Below are 25,451 nucleotides of genomic sequence, written 5' to 3' on the forward strand. Positions count from 1 at the left end.
TACCGAGCGGGGATCGATGCGAAGTCAGGCCCGATGTAGCAAGCTAGGCCTAATGTTTACAGTAAGTGTATATGTGTATGGGATGTGGTAGTATGGGGAACTCACTAAGATTCATGCTTGTAGTTTTTCAGCTTTGGTTCCAGGTACTTCTGGTAGCGGAAGGAGGAGCTCGGGATGACTGCATGGCACGCACCAAGAAGTTTTTAGCCTGGGATGTTTACTCAGATATAAAGAATATGTTTTGAGATGATACTCTGATATTATATAACGATTTTTGTTTATGAATTTGTTGATAATTATGGCTTTAGTTAATGAATTAAAATGAAATTTTTGGTCTGGGTTTTTAGGGATGTTACATATAAACACGTTGATGAAGTCAATGACATAGTTGATTACTTCAACATCCCGAATGTTCCAAGAGAGACGGTACTTCTGAGAATGCTTCTCGTTACTTTCAAGTGAATCGTAGAGGATTGGCTAAAAGCATCACCACCCGATCCAATTACTACTTGGGCACAGATGCGTGAACAATTTTTAGATCATTTTTGCCCACCTTTAAAGGTTGCTAAACTCAAGAAAGCTATAGCGAATTTTGAGAAAAAAATGGGGGAATCACTTTATGAAGCATGGGAACAATACAATGGGTTGATAAGAAATTGCCACAAAATGAATTGGTTGGGCAACAAGAAGTGTCTATATTTTATGATGGGGTTAATGTCATGACAAGACAACTCCTTGATTCTCAAGGACCACTTACCAAGAAAAATCCGGCTGAAATCAAGGAGTTAATTGAAGAATTCTCTAATCATTCTTGTGAATATCAAAATCCAAGACATAATGGAGCTAATGGAATTAGGGGAGGAAATTATGAAGAGATAGCTGTTGTGCTAGCTATACTTAACATCATGGATAGATGAATGACCAAGATGGACCAATCAATTCATGCTATTAGAGTTGTTTGTGACAGATGTAATGGTCCGCACTTAACAAAATATTGCCACTTGGATGAAAATGGAAATAAAAAAGGTGCAAGTTTGCTACTCGAGTGGAGATATGTATGATGAAAATTAGGGGAAACTAAAAAAGGAATGGTTACCATATGATGAATATAAGAAGCTAAAAGAAGAAAAATATAGGCAGACTGACCGAGGCTTCTACCCAAAAGAACAACCACCTCCTGAAAAGAAGGTTGATCTTCGGTCTATGTTACAAAGATTTATGGAGGATTCCAAGAAAAGACACAATGAGACAGATGCAATGATAAGGGAACATGAAAATATCATGAAGGAACATCAAACCTTGCTAAGAAATCACCAAGCATGAATCCAAAATACTGAAGTCCAACTAGGTCAACTAACTACTTTTATACAAGAAAAATTATCTCCAAAAATTCCCAAGAAAATGCCTCAATCACATGTAATGGTAATAGAAAGTGAAGAGAATACCACTTCTGAGTTCCTTGAAGCACTAGAAGTTGATCCATCTCAAACTGGACCCAAGCCTAAGAAGTCGTGATTAGAAGAAAAGAGTATTGATGACACATCATATTCATGACGTGGGGATCCAATCTCCACGATGTGGAGAGGGTTTGATCAGAAAAGTTTTGATAATGTTCGAGCCTATCGTCCCCCATTGCCTTTTCTTTCTCGAGCTAATATCCTTCCACTGGAGCAGGAGTATTTGAAGTTTATGCAACAAGTGAAGGGTATTCCAATAAATACTCCTTTCATTTCATTGATTCATTATCTAAACTTCCTGAATATGATAAGTTTTTACAAGATTTAATCAATACTTTCCAGCAGCTAGAGAAGAATTCCAAGGTAATTCTTAGTTAGTAGGGTGTTAAAGTGTTTATGGGAGAGTTACCAAAGAACATGGGAGATCCTAGATGCCTCAATCTTCCATGCAAGTTTAGGAATAATTTGAAGACTTATGCTTTAGCTGATTCTAGAGCTAGCATAAATCTAATGCCTTACTTGTTCTATCAAAAGCTAAATCTTCTGGATTTGAAGGCTACAAGAATGACAATTCACATGGCCAATCATTCAGTAACACATCCTAGGGGTATTGTGGAAGATATTTTAGTAAAAATGATGGGTTTTGAGCATTCTAACACTCCTAAGATGTACATGCAACCCAAAATACCTTGGATCTATGTTTTCTCTATTATACATGAAAATATCAATCTTCCAAGGTATTGTTCTAACTAGAATAATATTAAGTAAATATAATATAAATTATAGTAGAATTACACACCTCTTTGTTGTAGCTTGATTCCATGGAGCTTAAGAGTCTAGTGCCTTAAATGTGACACCTCAAATGGTTCACATAACATCACCAACATCTTGTAATAACTTGAGAGAAAAGATTCCCATGATCAAATCGGCTAGACCTCATGTGTACACATACTAGTGCCAAATTCTTGAGCCATAAGGTCCTTATATATTGTGGCTATTGGGGTTACACCATGTAACTCATATCTTTCCATATTCTTCATGCTCCATGGGTTAAAACTGATGGGTTTAGGTCATAAGAACATCCTATGTGCTCATACAAACACTAATGCTTGGATCTAGGTTTCTCTATTGTACATGCAAGTTATCCAAGACTATAAACCCTAGTTTCTAGCATACAAGTAATCATATTAACATATAAATGGGTTTAAGACATTACCTTGATTGTTATGTAGCAATAACAATCCAATTCCTCCTTGTATTGACTTTAGAAAGCTTAGAGTCACAAATGTCATTCCTCTAATGGTTCACAAACACCAAGAGCAAGAGGATGAATAGGAGAGAGGATGGAGGCTTCCCTAAAACGTGTGAACCCCTAGAAGGATGCTTAGCCACGTTTCTGGGTCATAAGGGATGTATATATCGTTAGGCTATTAGGGTTATCTAACAAGGAAACCCTAATTTGGATGCTTAAGCCCTAAGCAACCCATGGACTTCATTCCTTAAGGCCTTGGACGATTTCTTATGGATTTCCCCATAGAATTTGTCAACTCCTTAATATATGGGAATCCATAGCCCAAATTGCAATTATCTTATAATTACAATTCCAGTCCCTTAAGTTTAATTAATCTCTTTTAGTCACAAAACTAATTACCAATTAATTCTTGACTAATATTAATTAGACAATATGATTTCTCCTTTAATATATTATCCCCATAATATATTAATAAATCATATTTAATCCTTTCTCTCCATAATTCATCCTATCAAGTTGCTTTGGTGAAGGCAACCCAAAAGGACCATGCACCATCGGTTCAAGTACATACCAAAATAGTTATGGACTTAGACACTAATCCAACAGTCTCCCACTTAGATAAGTCTAATAACAATTATGCGTATGAATTCAGATCCTGATCTGCAATCATAGCTTTCCAAAGCCGTTGTCAACTCTGATCCTATCAGATACGCGTGTCCTTTAGATAAGGGATCATATAATCCTCCATTCTAGATATCGTATGAGATATGATTTCAAATCATTCTCTTTGTACTATTTCTCGACTTTCGATTTATGACGACTGACTAATTGAACAAATCAAATTAGCCCTAGCTCGGCCGAGCATTTACGTTTGTCATCACTAAACCATCGAGGGGCCCAAAGATATCGCTTTTATCCTACTTGGGATAAAAGGAACGGATAAACTTTGATTCAATGCTCGCTTGCACTTACTCACCGAATCACACACAACAATATGTTTTATGACACCAAGTTACTGGTGCGTTTACATATTATCAATGTGCAACCGATTAGCAAGATACAACTCACACATCTCGGTTTCCAGAATATAAGATGTTATCGTCTCACCAATCACTTGTGATACAATTCATGGAGTGATCCAAGTGAGCGTGGGTTTGATCCAATGCTAAAATTCATATTCATAAGCACTCATGAACGTTGCAGCAAACATTTGCTTATGTCTAATACTCTTTTAGACAATCCACACACCAATTCATGATAGTCTTCATTCATACCTACTTCCAACATATGAACGACTGTGGCCCGTTCGAATAATTTGACTGTTCTTAATCAATTAAATTATTCAGGAAGTCAAAACATGCAAAGTGAAACACAAGAATAATACTAATCCCATATGGCCTCAACCCTTTGAGCATAAATAAAATACCTTTTATTTATCACCATATCGATTACTCATTATTTGTCGTTTCGGGTAATCAACCTCTTACTTGAATTTTTACACTTGTCCCATGCTCTTAGTATGCACACAACGTTTACCTATGGTTCTTACTTTGTGAAATAGATCAAATTGAACACATTTCCAATCATTATAATTTCACAACCCCTAATCCATTTTATAAATGTAAGAATATCAATTCTTGCCACTTATAGAATATGCTAGATTCTAACACTTTATGCAATGATCCTTTTGTAATGTCACTGCACCAAAGTCACAAAAACTATTGCCAATGAAATTACAAAGTCCTCTATTGGATATTGTTACAAGACAATTCCATAGATGTGATGTCTCTCACTCAAAGTACATTCCTTTGAACATCCTTTTGCATAAAAAAAAAATTCTAATCTAGACATAGATTTTCAATATTCAATTCCTTATATGGAAAACTTTCCATACTTAACATATGACAACTCATTCTCAATAGAATCTTATCTATATAACAATTTCGATATGGTCCATCCAATACTATACTTCCAATTACTCATAAGCAACCAATCCCAGGAGAACTTTGGATTGTCCTTTGATAGTTGTTTAATTATTTTGGTCAAAAACCGATTCTAGTCCTTTTTCCCTCTAAATGCGCTAAACATTTGGAAAATTTTAGAATGGTCAAATATTATATCATTTGCAATCGATCTTGTACCCAAAGCATATGGGACACGATGCAAAATGTCTTACTTAAATATTTGATACTTTATCAATCTTTTGCCATAATGTTTTATTTGCTATGTTCTCAAAATTCGAATTGTGAAGAGCAATGCCGTAAGCATAATCGAAAATTTAACGCACTATGTACTTTTGACTAAATTTATTAATATTCCACAACCTAAGCCTTTAGATTTAAAATGAAGCATAATATTCTCTCCCTTAATTATAGCAAAACAACTATTCCATCCTTACAAGTTTGCAAAGAATGACTCTTGTTTTCTATAATTAATATTGCCAACTTGCAATATTTTCCTTAATAATCTTACAATCATAACATTTATGCTCCCACTATCATGATGATTATTATAAAACATAACACTTATGCTCCCACTAGCTTCGACATGTATTCATAAACATCTTAACTTTCAGGAAGGCAATACCTATTGAATTTCTTAAGTCCATGTTTCTAATACTTAGTACTTTGATAATCTTTTATCAAAGCTTCTTGAACTTATACACCTTTGCCTTAGATAGTTCATATGTGTGTCTAAACAATTAAGACTAATTGCCTGTGACATCCCCAAAATCTCGGCCAGAAAAGACCGATTTTCATTTATGCTTTTAAAATGATTTCAGAGTAAATCCATTTGATTTGAAAGAATTGCAGAATTTGTTCCCAAAACCAAAACATGATAAAACGATGTTTACCAAAGCATTTCATAAAAGAAATGTATTTTCATTATAATCAAAACTCGGGGTGTCATGTTCCGATATAGACCAATAAGCATAAACGATAATATTACAAGTCATTCAACAAATATATACATATATAGACTTGTAAACAAAACAACTTGATGGTTCATCCATCTTACGCCCTTGCGCCACTTCCTGTAATACAAATAAAACTGAGTGGGTCAGGCTTGGGAGCCTGGTGAGCATATAGGGTTTTCAACCCACAATAAATAATTAAATTAATTATTATCAACCAACAATAACCCAGTTACTCATTCCCGTTATTCTCACTTTACGTCCCTAAAATAGCTAACACAGGGGACCTAATCTAAGAATATTTTTCATCGGGGTGACAACACATGTTGCAGGGTTTCCTCAGCAATATAAGTCAAATAAGGCAACCATGAGGGGGATGGAATACAGCGAATGAACACCCAAGTTCATTAACACCTACAGGTTATGAGCCTGCTAGCGTTCCACATGACTATCTAGAGAAGTCCGTGGTCGTCATCTAAATTCCGCTAGATGACTGGATCAAACAACAACGAGGCCTCTCATCTGTTTATTACACACCAACTATCTACCCATGTTCTACCCAACATATTAGTAGATAAAAACATACATTTTTATACATATTTTCAAAACCTGTATAGCATGCTTGATCGATACATTTTCCATATAACAGATGAGGCACACACACATAACACGTATTTCATATAGAAATAATCATATCTGTAAGATAGAAGAAAGTGAATATACATTCACACACATAACAACAAAATATACACATAACACGTATCTCGTATAAAATACTTTATAGTTATACGTTAGGAGAAAGTAACAACGCATTCACACGTATAAACGACAATAAACTTAATACCCTCAAACCATACTTGTATTATTATTGCGTTTATGAAAGGTAGTATACACTCACTTGATCAGAAGATGATCGGACAGCACTACGACTTACGGAAGTAGTAATCCACAGCAGATCTGGAAGATCTCTACAAAAATCGAACTTCTCGCGGGTAGAGCTTCGGCTCGGAAACCGCACTTCTCGGGATCTTCGGGATCTCAGGACTCGCTTCGGGACTCGGGAATATTACCGGGACTTCGGGATGGCTTCGGGGGTAAAAACGCAGAGCTTTGGCACAAAAACGAGAGGAAATTAGCAATTTGGCCGGCTGCCCTCGCATCCTATTTATAGGAGGCTGGAAGCCTCTCGTACGCGGGGCGTACGCCTGTACGCGGGGCGTACAGGCTCCGAAATGCGTCATCGCATGCGTCATCCGAAGTGTCGACACTTTGGCTGTACGCGGGGCGTACTCGAGTACGCGGTGCGTACCTCGGATCAGAGCTGTGACTCGTCTTCGGATAATGCTTCCGAATTTTCAATTAAAAATAAATACAAATTAATTAATAAACTTCGGAAATTCATATCTTCTTCATACGAACTCCGTTGTCGACGTTCTTTATATCCACGGAAAGGTGAGACTACGATCTACAACTTTCGTTTAGACTCCGTCGGCTAATTTTGAATTTATTTTTATTATTTATTTTTAATAGGCCGGGACAGAAACTTTCGTTATAAATTCATAACTTCTTCGTTTGACGTCCCTTCTCGCCTAACTTTTTATCGCTTTGATACTAACAACGAGATCTTCGATTCTCGTTTAGATCACTAAGGCTAAATATCGCTTTAATGTAAATTTCACTTTTTACGTTATTCAGCGTTGCCGGTTCTGTCGCAAAACTTCGACAGGTCATAACTTCCTCGTTATAACTCGGATTTCGGCATTCTTTATATCTTCGGAAACCTTGTTTCAACTACTACAACATTATCTAAAGATATCAAGTTTATTTTACACTTAAATTTTGACGCTTATTTTTTATTCTTAATTAATCAAACCACATAATTAAGCAATTAAGCACAAAACACATAATACTCAAATAATACACTTATATTATTTCAAAACGGGTTACAAAGGTTAACCTACACCATTACATTGATAAAAATGGCAAGCCCGGAAACACAGGCGTTACAATTCTCTCCACCTTAGAATGATTCCGTCCCCGGAATCACATATCAACAAACAAATGCGGATAGCAACTCCTCATGTCACTCTCCGTCTCCCAGGTGAGATTCGGCCCATTCGTGTGTTTCCATCGGACAAACACTAACTCGACCATCTTGTGTCGCAACTTCTTAGTCTTTCGGTCAACAATTGCCTCTGGTTCTTCAATCAACCTTTTGTTCTCATCAATTCTCAATTCAGAAATTGGAATTATATCGGGAACTTCTCCCGTGAACTTTCTCAAATAACACACATGAAAAGTGTTGTGAATTCCATTCAGTTCTTCTGGTAGTTCGAGCTTGTAAGCTTGGTTCCCAATTCTCTGAAGAACTTTAAACGGTCCAATAAACCTTGGACTCAACTTTCCCCTTTTACCAAATCTTATAAGTCCCTTCCACGGCGAGACTTTAAGCAAAACCGAATCCCCAACTTCAAAAGTCATCGGTCTTCGCTTCTTGTCAGCATAGCTCTTTTGCCGATCCTGAGCTGCTAACATTCTTTCCCTAATTATTTTCAACTTTTCAGCAGTTTGATGAACCATCTCCGGTCCCATAAACTGCTTTTCCCCAGCCTCAAGCCAACAAGACGGCGTACAACACTTTTGTCCATACAAAGCTTGGTAAGGTGCCATCTTAATGCTCGAGTGAAAACTATTATTATAGGAAAATTCTACCAAAGGTAAATGTTCATCCCAATTACCTAGGAATTCCAAGGTACATGCTCTCAGCATATCTTCAAGTGTTTGTATCGTTCTTTCACTCTGACCATCAGTCTGTGGATGGTAAGTTGTACTTAAACATAACTTGGTACCCATTTCCTCTTGTAGATTTTTCCAAAACCTTGAGGTGAAACGACTATCACGATCCGACACAATTGTTAGCGGAACACCGTGAAGTCTCACAATTTCCTTCACATAAGAATTCGCAAGCTTTTCCATAGACCATTTCTCCTTGGCTGCTATGAAATGCGCACTCTTAGTGAATCGATCAACGACCACCCAAATCATGTCGTGACCATTCTTTGTTATGGGTAGTTTAGTGACAAAATCCATAGCAATGTCTTCCCACTTACCCATAGGCACAGGTAAAGGTTCTAAACTCCCATACAGTTTCTTTTGTTGTGTCTTGACTCTCGCACAAGTCACACACTCGGCCACATACTTTGCAACATCAAGCTTCATCGTCGGCCACTAGTAGTAGGGTTTCAGGTCCCTGTACATTTTAGTGCTACCGGGATGAATCGAATACATGGTCTTGTGAGCTTCTTCAATCAGAAGATCTCTAATTCTTCCTGACTTAGGTACCCAAATACGATCTTGGAATACCTTCAGTCCATGACCGTTTGTACCAAACACCAACGCTTTACCCAAACGTTCCTCCTTTCGGTCATTTTTCTCAGAAGCTTCCTCTTGAGCTTTCTTTATACTTTCTACAATGGTCGAGACAACTTCAATTCTCAACGCTCTTGGCCTTTTCCTTTCAAGATTGACTTTCCGACTGAGAGCATCAGCAACAACATTAGCTTTACCGGGATGGTAAAGTATCTCACAGTCGTAGTCCTTGAGTAATTCTAGCCAGTGTCGTTGCCTCATATTCAATTCCTTCTGATTAAAGAGATATTGGAGACTCTTATGATCAGTAAAAAGTTTGCACTTTGTGCCATAGAGGTAATGCCTCCATATTTTCAGAGCGAAAACTACCGCTGCCAACTCCAAATCATGAGTCGGGTAATTCTTTTCATGCTCTTTCAGCTGTCGAGACGCATATGCTATCACCTTTTCTTTTTGGGTCAAAACACAACCCAATCCAACCCCAGACGCATCGCTATAAACAGCGAAGTCTTCAACTCCATCGGGTAGAGAAAGTATCGGTGCCTCGCATAGTTTCTTCTTTAACTTCTCGAATGCTTCTTTATGCTTCTCACTCCAAGCATAAGCAGCTCCTTTGTGGGTCAAAGCTGTCAATGGAGTAGCAATCGAAGAAAAGCCTTGGATAAACCTTTGGTAATATCCGGCTAATCCTAAAAAGCTTCGGATCTCCGTGGGACTTTTCGGTTGTTCCCACTTCATTACAGCTTCAATCTTTGTTGGATCAACCATTATCCCTTCTTGGTTGACCACGTGACCCAAGAATTGGACTTCACGAATCCAAAAATCACATTTGGAGAACTTAGCATACAGCTTCTCCTTCTTCAAAACTTCTAACACTTCTCGCAAGTGTCTGCCATGCTCCTCCTGGCTTTTTGAGTAAATCAAAATGTCGTCTATGAACACTATCACGAATTTATCAAGGAACGGATTACAAAGCCTATTCATTAAATCCATGAATGCTACCGGAGCATTGGTTAGTCCAAACGACATAACCAAGAACTCGTAGTGTCCATATCTAGTTCTGAATGCAGTCTTCTCTAGATCCTGCTCTCTTACTTTCAGCTGATGATATCCTGACCTTAGATCGATCTTCGAGAAATAGCTCGAACCTTGCAATTGATCAAATAGGTCATCAATCCTTGGCAACGGATATCTATTCTTTATTGTTGCCTTGTTCAGCTCTCTGTATACTTCCATCTTTCTTCTTCACGAATAACACCGGAGCTCCCCAGGGTGATGAACTAGGTCTAATGAAACCTTTGTCCAACAACTCCTGAAGTTGCATCATTAGCTCCTTCATCTCCGTCGGTGCTAATCGATAAGGTGCTTTTGCTATTGGCGTGGTTCCTGGTAACAAGTCTATTCTGCACTCTACTTGTCTATCAGGCGGTAATCCAGGAAGATCTTCGGGAAATACTTCCGGATAATCACACACCACTGGAATACTCTGCATCACCTTCTTTTCCTTCTTAGCATCAATCACGAATGCTAAGTATGATGTACATCCCTTGGTCAAACACTTTCTGGCTTTCATTAGAGAAATGATTCCAGAATTTACTCTGCGTTTGTCCCCATACACCATAAACGATTCTTTTCCAGGCGGGTTTACCTTCACTATCTTCTTCTTGCATAAAATTTCGGCATCATTGGCACTAAGCCAATCCATTCCCAACACGATGTCGAAACCATTAAGTTCAATGGGCAATCATTCTTCGCGGAACTTATTCCCATTCAAGTCGATTAAGATGTTTTTCATACAATGGCTAACAGGTACAAACTTGCCACTAGAAACTTCGACTAATAAAGCATTATCTAGTCTATCAACAGGCAAAGCTAGTTTTCTACCAAATTCATGCGATATAAAGGAGTAGTTGGCTCCAGAATCAAATAAAATTTGGCAGGCAAATTGTTAATGAGAAAGGTACCTGAAGCAACATCAGCTTCATCCTTAGCAGCTTCCAGTGTCATCTGGAATGCTCTCGCCTTCGGCTTTGGTGGAATGTTGGGCTTAGCTGCCTCCTTCTTCTTCGGACAGTCTTTCAAAATGTGCCCCTCTTCATTACAACCAAAACACATCCTTTTGTTGTTCGGACATTCATTGGCAAAATGTCCAACCTTTCCACACTTGTAGCAGGTCACATCCTTGCTACATTTCCCAAAGTGCTTTTTCTTACACTTATCACACCACTTCGCTTCTCCCCCTTTTCCCCCACCAAACCTTTACGAATCAGATTTCGAAAATTTACTTTTCTTACCGGAACCAGATGTTCCCTCAAACTTCCTCTTCTCACCAACCTCAACCTTGTTGGTGGTTCTCCCCTTGATCATGTTCTCAACAGACTTGGCAGCCCAGATAGTTGCCTCTAAAGTATGTGACTGACGTACTGGCACCTCATACTCCCATGGGAGTCCATTCGCATACCGGTCTACCTTCGTCAGCTCATCTGGAACGATACGCAAGGCAAACTCCATTTTATCGGTGAAGTTATTGGTGTATTCATCAACTGACATGCTGCCCTTAGTCAATGTCAGGAACTTGTTCTCCAACTCCAACAGATTTTGAGCCGAGCAGAACTTGCGCTTAAACTGCACCAAGAACTCTGCCCATGACAATTGCAGTGGCTCATTAGGGCTCAAAGTCTTCCCAAGAGTGTTCCACCAACGAACGGCTCCACCTCGGAATTGACGCACGGCATAGATAGTTTGCAACTTACCTCTGCAGCCACACGTCATGAAGGCTAGCTCCATTTCGGAGATCCAATCCATAACCCCAATCGGATCCTCCTTTCCATTGAAGGTCGATGGTTTGCAAGTCAAAAATTCCTTGTACTTGCATCCCATTCCATCATTCCTTCCATCACGGTTGTCTTGCCTAACAATCGGTGGGTTGGCTTGACCAACTGATCCACTGAAGTTTCCACCTTCCGAGTGCCCTTCATTCAGTTCAGGCTCTTCCACACGAATCCACAGTTCTTCATGATTTTGTTGAAGCAACCGTCTAGTTTCATCCATCTGACGATCCAACATCGTCTGAATCATCAATTGCACACCAGCCATGGTTATTGGCTTAGGTGCTGCTGCTACAACAGGTCTTTGTTCAATCACTGGTGGTTGATTCCTGTTTTCATCAGCATTTCCAACTCCACTTCTTGTTCTCACCATTTTTGATCTACACACCGAATAATGTGAAATTAGATCCTTATTCACAATAGATATTCAAATCATCCTTATCACTCCGAAACGTTTACATGCTAGTTCTAATATCGTAGACGTACGCTTAGAATCCTACACACATAAAGTTTCTAGATCCGGTCGGCAATAGACCATAGATCCGAAAAAATAATATCATATATGGCAACATACAACATTTAGCACATAAAGCATTTTAGGCAACATTCCTAAAATAAACTAGTGCTCGTGTCTAAAACATAACAGACACACATCTCAAAATTCCACTTAGCATTCTAAGTTTAAGTCTAGAAATCCTAAAAATTCCTAGTTCGCTTAAACTAATGCTCTGATACCAACTGTGACATCCCCAAAATCTCGGCCAGAAAAGACCGATTTTCATTTATGCTTTTAAAATGATTTCAGAGTAAATCCATTTGATTTGAAAGAATTGCGGAATTTGTTCCCAAAAACAAAACATGATAAAACGATGTTTACCAAAGCATTTCATAAAAGAAATGTATTTTCATTATAATCAAAACTCGGGGTGTCATGTTCCGATATAGACCAATAAGCATAAACGATAATATTACAAGTCATTCAACAAATATATACATATACAGACTTGTAAACAAAACAACTTGATGGTTCATCCATCTTACGCCCTTGCGCCACTTCCTGTAATACAAATAAAACTGAGTGGGTCAGGCTTGGGAGCCTGGTGAGCATATAGGGTTTTCAACCCACAATAAATAATTAAATTAATTATTATCAACCAACAATAACCCAGTTACCCATTCCCGTTATTCTCACTTTACGTCCCTAAAATAGCTAACACAAGGGACCTAATCTAAGAATATTTTTCATCGGGGTGACAACACATGCTGCAGGGTTTCCTCAGCAATATAAGTCAAATAAGGCAACCATGAGGGGGATGGAATACAGCGAATGAACACCCAAGTTCATTAACACCTACAGGTTATGAGCCTGCTAGCGTTCCACATGACTATCTAGAGAAGTCCGTGGTCGTCATCTAAATTCCGCTAGATGACTGGATCAAACAACAACGAGGCCTCTCATCTGTTTATTACACACCAACTATCTACCCATGTTCTACCCAACATATTAGTAGATAAAAACATACATTTTTATACATATTTTCAAAACCTGTATAGCATGCTTGATCGATACATTTTCCATATAACAGATGAGGCACACACACATAACACGTATTTCATATAGAAATAATCATATCTGTAAGATAGAAGAAAGTGAATATACATTCACACACATAACAACAAAATATACACATAACACGTATCTCGTATAAAATACTTTATAGTTATACGTTAGGAGAAAGTAACAACGCATTCACACGTATAAACGACAATAAACTTAATACCCTCAAACCATACTTGTATTATTATTGCGTTTATGAAAGGTAGTATACACTCACTTGATCAGAAGATGATCGGACAGCACTACGACTTGCGGAAGTAGTAATCCACAGCAGATCTGGAAGATCTCTACGAAAATCGAACTTCTCGCGGGCAGAGCTTCAGCTCGGAAACCGCACTTCTCGGGATCTTCGGGATCTCGGGACTCGCTTCGGGACTCGGGAATATTACCGGGACTTCGGGATGGCTTCGGGGGTAAAAACGCAGAGCTTTGGCACAAAAACGAGAGGAAATTAGCAATTTGGTCGGCTACCCTCGCATCCTATTTATAGGAGGCTGGAAGCCTCTCGTACGCGGGGCGTACGCCTGTACGCGGGGCGTACAGGCTCCGAAATGCGTCATCGCATGCGTCATCCGAAGTATCGACACTTTGGCTGTACGTGGGGCGTACTCGAGTACGCGGCGCGTACCTCGGATCAGAGCTGTGACTCGTCTTCGGATAATGCTTCCGAATTTTCAATTAAAAATAAATACAAATTATTTAATAAACTTCGGAAATTCATATCTTCTTCATACGAACTCCGTTTTCGACGTTCTTTATATCCACGGAAAGGTGAGACTACGATCTACAACTTTCGTTTAGACTCTGTCGGCTAATTTTGACTTTATTTTTATTATTTATTTTTAATAGGCCGGGACAGAAACTTTCGTTATAAATTCATAACTTCTTCGTTTGACGTCCCTTCTCGCCTAACTTTTTATCGCTTTGATACTAACAACGAGATCTTAGATTCTCATTTAGATCACTAAGGATAAATATCGCTTTAACGTAAATTTCACTTTTTACGTTATTCAGCGTTGTCGGTTCTGTCGCAAAACTTCGACAGGTCATAACTTCCTCGTTATAACTCGGATTTCGGCATTCTTTATATCTTCGGAAACCTTGTTTCAACTACTACAACATTATCTAAAGATATCAAGTTTATTTTACACTTAAATTTTGACGCTTATTTTTTATTCTTAATTAATCAAACCACATAATTAAGCAATTAAGCACAAAACACATAATACTCAAATAATACACTTATATTATTTCAAAACGGGTTACAAAGGTTAACCTAGACCATTACATTGATAAAAATGGCAAGCCCGGAAACACAGGCGTTACATTGCCAAACCTCACAATTCAAATCATGGAAAGGGATACCGTAACCATAATCAAATTTGAGAATGCAATTTTACAATCACTATCTTTTTAAAATCTTTCTTAGTGAAAGCATTTCCTCACAATCATTTTCATGAAGGAGGAAATCTTATGACACCTAGATTTAAACGGTGTATGTGTTCCTATCCATGTGAATTTGTTAAAACCAAAGTTTACGAAAAATTCAAACTCATATGGACCGAACTTTCTTAATCTTGATTTCGTGCCTTATGGTAGCACAGCTGCCCACCATGTCTTCCAAGTAGTTAAGCAGTTCACCTTTGCCTATCAAAATACTTTCCATTGATCAAGGTCCTTGCCTTTTATTCATTCAAACGAGAACTCATAGGACTCATATGCACAATTAACTCAATTGGAATGACATAGAAAACAAAATAGTGTCAACACAACAGGTTGTAAACCTCAACTCGTGTGCTAGTGATGATCAATAAGGTTTATTTGATTTGTTCTTGGAACCATTAAGAACCCCACTGACTCCTTGCCATATAAGATTCTCTTGTCAATAAACATTTCTTGACAACCAAATATTCAAGAGTTAGTGTAGTTTTTATCATAACACTTCATAAAATGGTCCTAGATGGTCTTTGTTTTATCCAAGACATCACAACTTTCCACATTGAATGTTAAAAACCTTCTTAATACTTGTCACTTATTGCCATAATCTTAACTTTAAGACTTGTTATTGGAACGAAGTATGATTGACTTTTTGATTTAACCATTTCTTCAATTCTTGATTCCGCTTCTTAGACATACACTTGTACTAAGACTCACTTAGAGGATCAATTGAGATATGTTTCTTAATCATTAAGACCTATCATAAAGCATAAAAGGTACTCTCCCTTCTTCTTAGAATCGAGAAACTTTTATCTTTCTGCCTACTTGATTCTTCTTATTCGTTTTGCTATTGATTTAAACTTTTTCAATCAATTCAGAATTACACTTAAATCTTATGAGTATAATCATATTTACTAAACTTTTAGTAAACCATGACGAATATCTTGTTACTCTTATGGTGGATTTTGACCAACACACAACTTTGTGTACTCGATCCTCTAGTCCCTCACTTAACACTTTGTCAATGAATTAGTCTAATTTCCAAATATGAAATTTCTCATTCTTCGTGCAACCAAGTTGCATGATTCCAAATTTCTGTCCACTTGAAACTTGGGCGATGAGAAACTCTCCCTATTTGGTAAATTCTCGACTTTTCCATAAACACCATAAATAAGAATCATATTCATTTGTTGTAGAAATATGCAAACACCAATTTTCGTAACGATTTCATTGCAAGGAAATAAACAAATAAATAAATAAGTCAAACGAAAATTTATTTTATTTATAAAAGCAGCGGAAAACATTTGTCCTTACAATGCAAAACCCATTGAAAACTACGTATTTCAAAAGGAAAATTTCTAACAACTCTATCATAACTATCTAAGCTCAAAATCTAATCTTCAAATCCATGCGATCGATATCCATTTCTTCGTGATTAGACTCATCTTGCTCTATTTCATCAAGCTTCCTCTCCTTTCATCGATCCTACAAAACATTCAAATGCAATCTTATCACATTATGTATCATGAATCAACGAATAGGAACTTAATCGAGTTAGATAGTGGAGCGCAGCCATACAGTTTGACTCTCCCATCTTCTGGACTCTTCAGGCTCTTTGGGCAGACTTGTATTCAATGCCCTTTCTTTTGGCAGCAAACGTAGGTCGGTTCTCTTAGAACGTCCTCAGAAGCATGGTCGGTTGACTTTCCCAACAAATACGCTCCAGTGCTTCGCCAAATCATTTCTGATTCAGCAGCAATGAGCATGTAAGTTAAGTCAATGAGGTTGTCGTCATGATCCATCATATAATACTTTCTTTTGAACTCATTATATGACTCAGGAAGTGACTGCAAAACCAAATTCACATCCAACTCATCTGGGAATGACACACCCAACATTATCAACCTATCAATGTGTGATTTCATTCCTAGAACGTGGGCACACACGGGTTTACCATCTTCATGTTTCATTTCCAGTAGGGCTTTAGTGATATTGAACCTTTAGATTCTTCGATCTTGTGGGTTAGGGAGAACAATTGGAGGAGGTGGAGGAAGTGAAGCATGATCTCTTGTTCCTCGATCGAATCATGGAATACCATCTTCATGTGGAATGCTTGTTCCACCGGATTTGGGAAGACCATAGTTGTCGAACTTAGACATTTACAAAATGGGAGAAACAAATTCAAGTTAGTTGATTGATTGAGTCCTTAGTAAATCACCCAAATGAGATACTAAGGCTAGGACCCAACACAATATTCTACAACTCGGGAGAGGGATGTCGTAACCCAAATTGCAGAACATTTGAAGGTAAGTGAATGACGATTCACTAATTTCCACCATGAAAAACGAAAAAGAAATTAAGTTTTGAATCTATGAAAACTCCTAGATCCTTTGAGATTCATTTAACATTTCAATGGCATGTTTTAATCTCGATATGCCCCTCTTGTTTGTGATTGGGATGCCAAGGATCACAAAGCGGGTGTGAATAACCATGCAAACTTACATGGTGCCCTCACATGTTACAGTCACCTATTCGATGTGGCGGTAAACCACACACGCTCCACTGAACTATGACAAACATTGAGTCACCCTTTGCTACCTTTGCTTAGAACCATTTAGTGTGCCAGTAAACCACACACGCTCCACTAACGTCTTCGCAAGGGCACAAAGTGTAATTTGATGGAATTGCATCAATTCACTTTGCCTAAGTAACTAACATTGGGAATTTGTAAAACATTTAGTTACTTTTGTATTTCATTATACTTATAATGGAAGGTTTGGTCCTATCCTACCCGTTCGGCTAACGACCCTCCACTAGTCAAGAGTGCGGTGGGTAAGAGTGGATACCCATTCAATCGCCATTTTATAGGCAATTTCCTTAAACACCCCTTATAGACCAGCTTCGTGAATGAGGCCTACTAACGGTAAGATTGACTTTTACTCATACATATATATAATGTTAGACCTTTAATGTTATGTATAGTATAAGGTGTATTTTACACTTTGAAAATACTAAGTGGTCAAATTTAATAATTATACCTTTAATTCTATTAAATTTTAAACCAAAACTATTATGGATTTATTAAACCTCTTTTAATTATACTCCTTAATTAATTAATAAAACCATAAGGGTGTGATTTGAACTTTTTCAAAACAATACTAGGGTCTTAGAATTTAACATTCCTAATTAAACTTTTAATCAACTTTTAAATTCCAAAACTTGAGGGCAAGTTTTGAAACATTTCAAAACATTAGGGTTTAGAATTTAAATATACATCAAAATTAAACTATTAATCAAAATTTAAATTCCAAAACTTGAGGGCAAGTTTTGAAACCTTTTTTCAAAACATTAGGGTTTCAACTATTTAAATTTCAAAACAACAAAACTTTTGGGTTCAAATTTAAACTATAAAACCTAAATGGGAAAATATGAAACTTTTCATAACAACAAGGATCAAATAACAAATAATCTTAATTAACATTTAATCACATAATTATCCATATTTGATTTATTTAATGATTTCTTGCATAACAATTTACCAATTTAATCAAAATAATTAATCAATTATCACATAAGGAAACAAATATTTTATTAATTGATAAATATCTTTAATTAGATCAAGAATATAGTCAAATATATCATAAAATCAGATTTATATTGATCTAATATGATAAGGCAACTATCCTTAAGCAAAAACAACAAGAAATCCAGGTTTTCCCCCCCATCTGACCAGCCGACTCGCCTAGTTAGGTATGGACTCGTCGAGTCAGCATGAACTCGGCGAGTTCATCTATGGACTCGGCGAGTCCAGCCCCCAGAAACACAAAAATCGAATTTTTCAATCATACAAAGCATAAATACAATAGAAACCAATCTAGTCTCTGATACCACTGATGGGTTTAGGTCATAAGAACATCCTATGTGCTCATACAAACACTAATGCTTGGATTTAGGTTTCTCTATTGTACATGCAAGTTATCCAAGACTATAAACCCTATTTTATAGCATACAAGTAATCATATTAACATATAAATGGGTTTAAGACATTACTTTGATTGTTATGTAGCAATAACAATCCAATTCCTCCTTGTATTGACTTTAGAAAGCTTACAGTCACAAATGTCACTCCTCTAATGGTTCACAAACACCAAGAGCAGGAGGATGAATAGGAAAGAGGATGGAGGCTGCCCTAAAACGTGTGAAACCCTAGAAGGATGCTTAGTCGCGTTTTTGGGTCATAAGGGATGTATATATAGTTAGGCTATTAGGGTTATCTAACAAGGAAACCCTAATTTGGATGCTTAAGCCCTAAGCAACCCATGGACTTCATTCCTAAAGGCCTTGGACGCTTTCTTATGGGTTTCCCCATAGAATTCGTCCACTCCTTAATATATGTCAATCCATAGCCCAAATTGCAATTATCTTATAATTAAAATTCCAGTCCCTTAAGTTTAATTAATCTCTTTTAGTCACAAAACTAATTACCAATTAATTCTTGACTAATATTAATTAAACAATATGATTTCTCCTTTAATATATTATTCCCATATTATATTAATAAATCATATTTAATCCTTTCTCTCCATAATTCATCCTATCAAGTTGCTTTGGTGAAGGCAACCCAAAAGGACCATGCACCATCGAGTCAAGTACATACCAAAATAGTTATGGACTTAGACACTAATCCAACAAAAACCTCCATGGAGTATCTATGGGTTACTCCATGGGTTTAGCCCAGCATGAAGAACTATGGATCATAAGCCCACATATATAAGAATGAATGATTTACACAATCAATCCCCATATATTTAATTAGTCCCCTTTTGATCATAAAGTTAATTCTTGATCAATACTAATTAAATAATATGATTTCATATTAATATATTAGAACTTATAATATATTAACAAATCATTAATATCCTTTTCTCACAAAAGCCTATCCAAATTTTTCCAATGCCATGCAACCCAAATGTACCATACCAAGTCGGGTCGAATACATACCAATAATAATTTGGGCTTAGACATCTAATCCAACAAAAAAATGGGAATTTTTTTTTTCCAATTGAATTTGTTGTTTTAGATATGAAGGTAGATGCCAATGTCCCAATATTCTTGGTCGCCCTTTGTTGAATACTGTTAGAGCCTTGGTTAACATTCGCGAGTCCAAACTTACTTTAAGAGTTGGAGATGATGAAGCTACTTTTGGATTAGAAAATGGTTTTCAAGTGAATGATGTCCAAGGTGAAGTCTTCAAAATTGATGAAGAAGATGAGCTTCAAGAGTTGGAGAAATTAATGGAAGAAGAACTTAAGTTAATTCAACAAGTTAAACGCACCAAACCAAGAGCATTCGTTTTACTTGCTTTTGAAGTAATTGCTTATAAAACTCCAACACCATGGGGTAAGCAACGAGAGTGAAAAAGACTTAAATATCAAGTGATGAAGATGAGGTTACCTCCGAAGAAAAGATACTAACTTAGGACAAGAAGATGGTACCCATAGAGCTAAAGAATGAGGCAAAAGTAGAAGATAGACTTACGGAGAATAAAGGAATTAAGAGAAAGCTCGAAGAAAGTGATGCGAAGGGTAAGAAAGAAAATTTAGAAAGGCTTACCTTAGGCGAGTTCAAGCTTATAAAAGGTAATGGTAGGAGCAAAAGATGTAATTGGCAATGAACACTCCGACAAGTTCAACTTGAGGTAGCACAGAGTCCAGCTCATGACTCCAATAAAAAGAAGTGCTTCTCGGGGGGCAACCCGAGCTCGGTTTGAATTTCTTTTCGTTTTGCATTTTTTTGATTTTGCATTTTTAGTTTATTTTTAGGATAATAATCATCTAAGTCATCTTAACGTTTAGAAAAGCCAGAAATTTAGTGTGGGGTTCTTAAATATTGCTTGAAATAATTTTTAGAAATAAATTGAAGGTTTTAAGGAATAAATTTTGGACTTTTATATGAAAATATCAACAACACGTCGTGGGTCAAAAGCCCACCACATGGTGTATCAAATTGGCCCGATTATTCTAAGCCCAATAGACAATCCCTCGATGTGACCTTGAGCCCACGACGTGGACTTTAAAAAGTTATCGGGATGGGGTGGGGGGGGGAGGGGGGCAATATAGGATAATTCACTTTTGACCAAATCCCATTTGTTACCACACATACAGACGAAGAACGACCAAACCCCACGCTCATTTTTTGCATTCCACTTCCACGATTTCTACTTTGTTTGTCTCTTATCCGCATTTGGTAAGTGTTACATTCAATAATCTTGTTACTTTCTGTAACGCTCGTAGATCCAAACTAGTCAATTTAGAGATAATAGTGGTTGAAAATGACTTTTCAATAAAATAATATTTAGAATAAATAATCTTAACCAAGTTAAAGAACTCCGAAATGCGAGTTATAACAAAGAAGTTATGACCCGTCGAAGTTTCGCGAAAGAATCCGCACGACAATTGGAAGACGTAAATAGTGAATTTATGATACATCGACTTTTAGCCTTAGTGATGTAAATGAAAGTCGTAGAATATTTTAATCTGAGAGAGTCCATAAAAAGAACGCCCAAATCTGACTTCGTATGAGAAAGTTATGATTTTTCTAAGATTTGGCTTAGCAATGCACGACCCGAAACTCGAATTCTAGTTCGAGCGGTTTTTTGGCATATGCAACCTAAATGAGATTTGAAGATATCATTAACAGGAACTCAACGGTAAAAAGAAAGACAAAAAGGAGTATGTATGAAGGAGTTACGAATTCTTCGCGGTCATTTAACAGTCTAATCTCCTTGTACTGTTAAATTTAAGATCGATCGAGAATTAGCCGACGGAGTCTAAATGAAAGTTGTAGATATTGCTTTTACCTACACGTGGATATAAATAATGTCAAAAATGGAGTTCGTATGCTAAAGTTATGAATTTTTTAAAAACGGTTGATTTCCACCCTATGTGCGATGCCACATGTCAACACCAGACTGGCTCATGACGTGAGCACATTAAAACTCACAACGTGAGTGACCCTCCAGCCCCCTATAAATAAGAGGTGGGGCCCTCTTCATTCCTCACACCTCCCCTCATTTCCCTCTCTCTCTAAAACTTCTCTGTAGCCTCGAAACCCTCTGAAACCCCCCGAAAAGCATAGGGAACCTCCCTAGCACGAGGTGGAAGCCCAGAGTGCCCGAAAGCTCCGAGAAGAAGAGCCTTTCGACTCGGGAACGCTGCTCCAGCAGCACCCGGTTTTGAGAAAAACCCGTTGTAAGTGAGCTACGCCTACGCTATTTTTAATATAGATTTTATTTAATTGTAGTAACATTATTGGGAACTTATAATAAATACTTGGGCTATTATTATGGGTTATATAAATATTGTTTAACGCTTATATAATAGTAATAATATCTAGATTATTAATTAGTATTGGTGAATATTAAACTAAACCCTAGTGGTAATGATACTAGGTTTTGTCGAGGGAAATTGTTTTAAGAGTAACGAAGCACTGTCTGAATTCAGAGTGACCACCTTATCAAGTGAGTGCATGGTCCTTTTCATCTTACACACACACACACACACACACACACATATATATATATATATATATATATATATATATATGAAGTATTTATTATAAATTACGTGCTACATGTGCATATTGTCTGAATACGTGTTGTCTATGATGGGTGAAATATTTTTATACACGCTTTAAATGATTTAAATTGTATATGTATTTTATATCTACAAAATGTGTTGGGTAAAACATGGGTAGTTGTAATAGTTGTTGTGTGACCAAATATAATAATGAGAGGCCTAAATATATATGTTATTGATGATCCAATCATCTAATGGAGTATAGATGATGACTACGGACTATTCTGGAGAGTCCAGTGGAATGCTAGCAAACTCGCAACCTGTAGGTATTTATTTGAACTATGTGCTCACCAGCAGTACTCCATCCCCCACATGGTTGCCTTATTTGGCATGAATTGATGAGTAACCCCCAAAGCATGTGTTGTCACCCCGATGCAAGTCCTTAAACTAGGTCCCTTGTGTTAGATGTTTTAGGGACGTAAAGTGAGGATAACGGGAACACGTAATCGGGTTTGTTTGGTTTGATAAAGTTAATAAACTTATTTATTGTTGGTTGAAAAGCCTATGTACTCACCAAGCTTCCCAACCTGACCCAGTGAGTTTATTTATATCACAGGTGTTGATATGAAGTCACATTACACTGAGAAATTAAAGGAGATATAAATCACTAGTGATAATAAATGTAAGTTCTGTTTATGCTTATGTTTCTGTATTGACGATGACATCTGAAATGTTTTAAAATAAATACAAATACTTTTCTTCGGAAATACTTTGATAACGTATTTATCATATTTTACTGGGAACAAATTGCGCAACATTTTTATTAAAAGAGGCACTCTGATTTTTATAAAGCATAAACAAAATCGGTCTTTTTTGGCCGTGAAAATGGGGATGTGATAGTTGGTATCAGAGCATTAGTTTAAGCGAACTAGGAATTAGAATTTATTTCTAGACTTAAACTTAGAATGCTAAGCGATGATTGTGAGATGAGTGTCTACTATAATTTAGACACGAGCAGTAGTTTATTTTAGGAAAGATGCCTAAAATATGTTATGTGCTAAATAATTTATGTTATAGCAGTAAAGATGCCTTATATGCTGTTATTTGTTCGGATATATGGTTTGTTGCCGACCGGATCTGCAAAGCTTATGTGTTCAAGATTCTAAGCGTATGATTACGATATTATAACTAGCATGTAACGTTTCGAAGTAATAAGGAAATTTATACATCTATCGTAAATAAAATCTTTCCTATCTTAAATTTTCGTCTCGATACACCGAACGTCTCCTTGGGTGTACAAAACAAGAGGAAGATGACAATCTGAGCCTAAGAATGTGATGGGTCATGCATCGGTCGTTGCGCTTGCACCCGAACCTATCACAATGGCAGAAGTTCAAGAAGTGATGTGAACCATGATAGACTGAGAAAATAGAGGAAATGAGATGGCTTACGATACATAATGATACCTATTGGAAGATATAATAAGAGAGGTATCTTGCCTTTAGAATACGTCTGATAAAATAGCAGTACGTCTATAGAAGTAGGGTACATCTGATTTCACACATTTGATTGGCAGGATGATGGAACAATTGGTGTAATTCCTAAAGTTTTCCTATCATCTAGAATGTGTATCACCAACCGAGTTGAAGCAGAATTGATGATTCAAGATATGCATGGATGAAGTCCTAGTAGAGTCTAGGGAAACTTTTATGATTATTTGGACAGACTCGTATGTGTTAAATTGTTTTGTGATTTTAGGACTTGGAGACTGCGAGACAATACTTGGGATGAGTTTGAGTAGGTGTGAAAGGTAGTAGATGCATATACTACTAGAAGCACAAGACTCACGCTTGGATCAGGGAAAGTCACAAGGTTACCAGGAAGCTAGTAATTTATTCTGTTTTATTCAAGTATGTCATTACCATCATTTCGGTAATGAATAAGAAGATGATTGTTATTCTGTCCCTAGTGGTTATATCAAATTGAGTCCGACTACGCTGAGTATGTTATGTGGTTCAGAGAATCAAGTTCGATGTAGCATCTAACTTAAGACGGAATATTGAAATAAATAACGATCAGTAGAGGTATCACAAAAAGTTGCTTGTAGCTAGAAATGCTACCTTTTAAGATGTGGTTAGAACATGAAGGAAGGTATAATCTGTTCTGGAATTTGACTCTAAAAGACCTGAGTCCAATCGATGCATCATACGATAAGAGGCCATTAGAACATGACCCATCGGTCTATTATCGAAGGAAAAAACTTATCTCAAGTTTGTTAAAGAAGGAGTCTCCAATAAAGATCGAGATCACAACATGAAGATCATGATTGGAAGTCTAACATGAGATAGAGAGGGGGTCCAAGATCAGGCACCGCCTGTAGTCAGGAAGTCTTAGAGTTAGATAATCGTTCAAAGAAACATGTTACGGTTATTAATTAGGATGAAGAGATAACATATGGATTCACCATGTGACTCCTGTTTCATTGATGATTCCGGGACGCAATCATCCTAAGGTGGAGATAATTGTAATGTCCATAGATCCGGGCTAGTCAATTTAGAGATAATAGGGGTCTAAAACGATTTTTCGACAAAATATTATATAGAATAAATAATCTTAACCAAGTTGTAAAATATGTCTCAAGGGTTCCGTACATATAAAGAGCGCCGAAATCCGAGTTATAACGAAGAAGTTATGACCCGTCGAAGTTTCGCGACGGAATCGACACGGCACCGGGAAGACGTAAATAGTGAATTGATGATATATAGACTTTTAGCCTTAGTGATCTAAATGAAAGTCGTAGAATATGTTAACCAGAGAGTGTCCATAAAAAGAACGTCCAAATCTGACTTCGTATGAGAAAGTTATGATTTTTCTAAGAATTGGCTTAGCAGTGCACGACCCGAAACTCGAATTCTAGTTCGAGTGGTTTTTTGGCCTATGAAACCTAAATGAGAGTTGAATATCTCATTAATAGGAACTCAACGATAAAAATACAGACG

General features: G+C 37.1%; 1 non-coding gene across 1 annotated transcript; it reads right to left on the reverse strand.

The window, feature by feature from the left end:
- Positions 1 to 567: 567 nt before the first annotated feature.
- On the reverse strand, positions 568 to 673 carry LOC145018871 (small nucleolar RNA R71). Its single transcript, XR_013667231.1, has one exon. It is a non-coding gene; the product is annotated as a small nucleolar RNA R71 (small nucleolar RNA).
- Between the last annotated feature and the right edge of the window lie 24,778 nt (positions 674 to 25,451).

The sequence above is a fragment of the Lactuca saligna genome, chromosome 9 (genome assembly GCF_052625555.1).
Source record: "Lactuca saligna cultivar CGN05327 chromosome 9, ASM5262555v1, whole genome shotgun sequence".
In the NCBI taxonomy this organism is placed as follows: domain Eukaryota; kingdom Viridiplantae; phylum Streptophyta; class Magnoliopsida; order Asterales; family Asteraceae; genus Lactuca; species Lactuca saligna.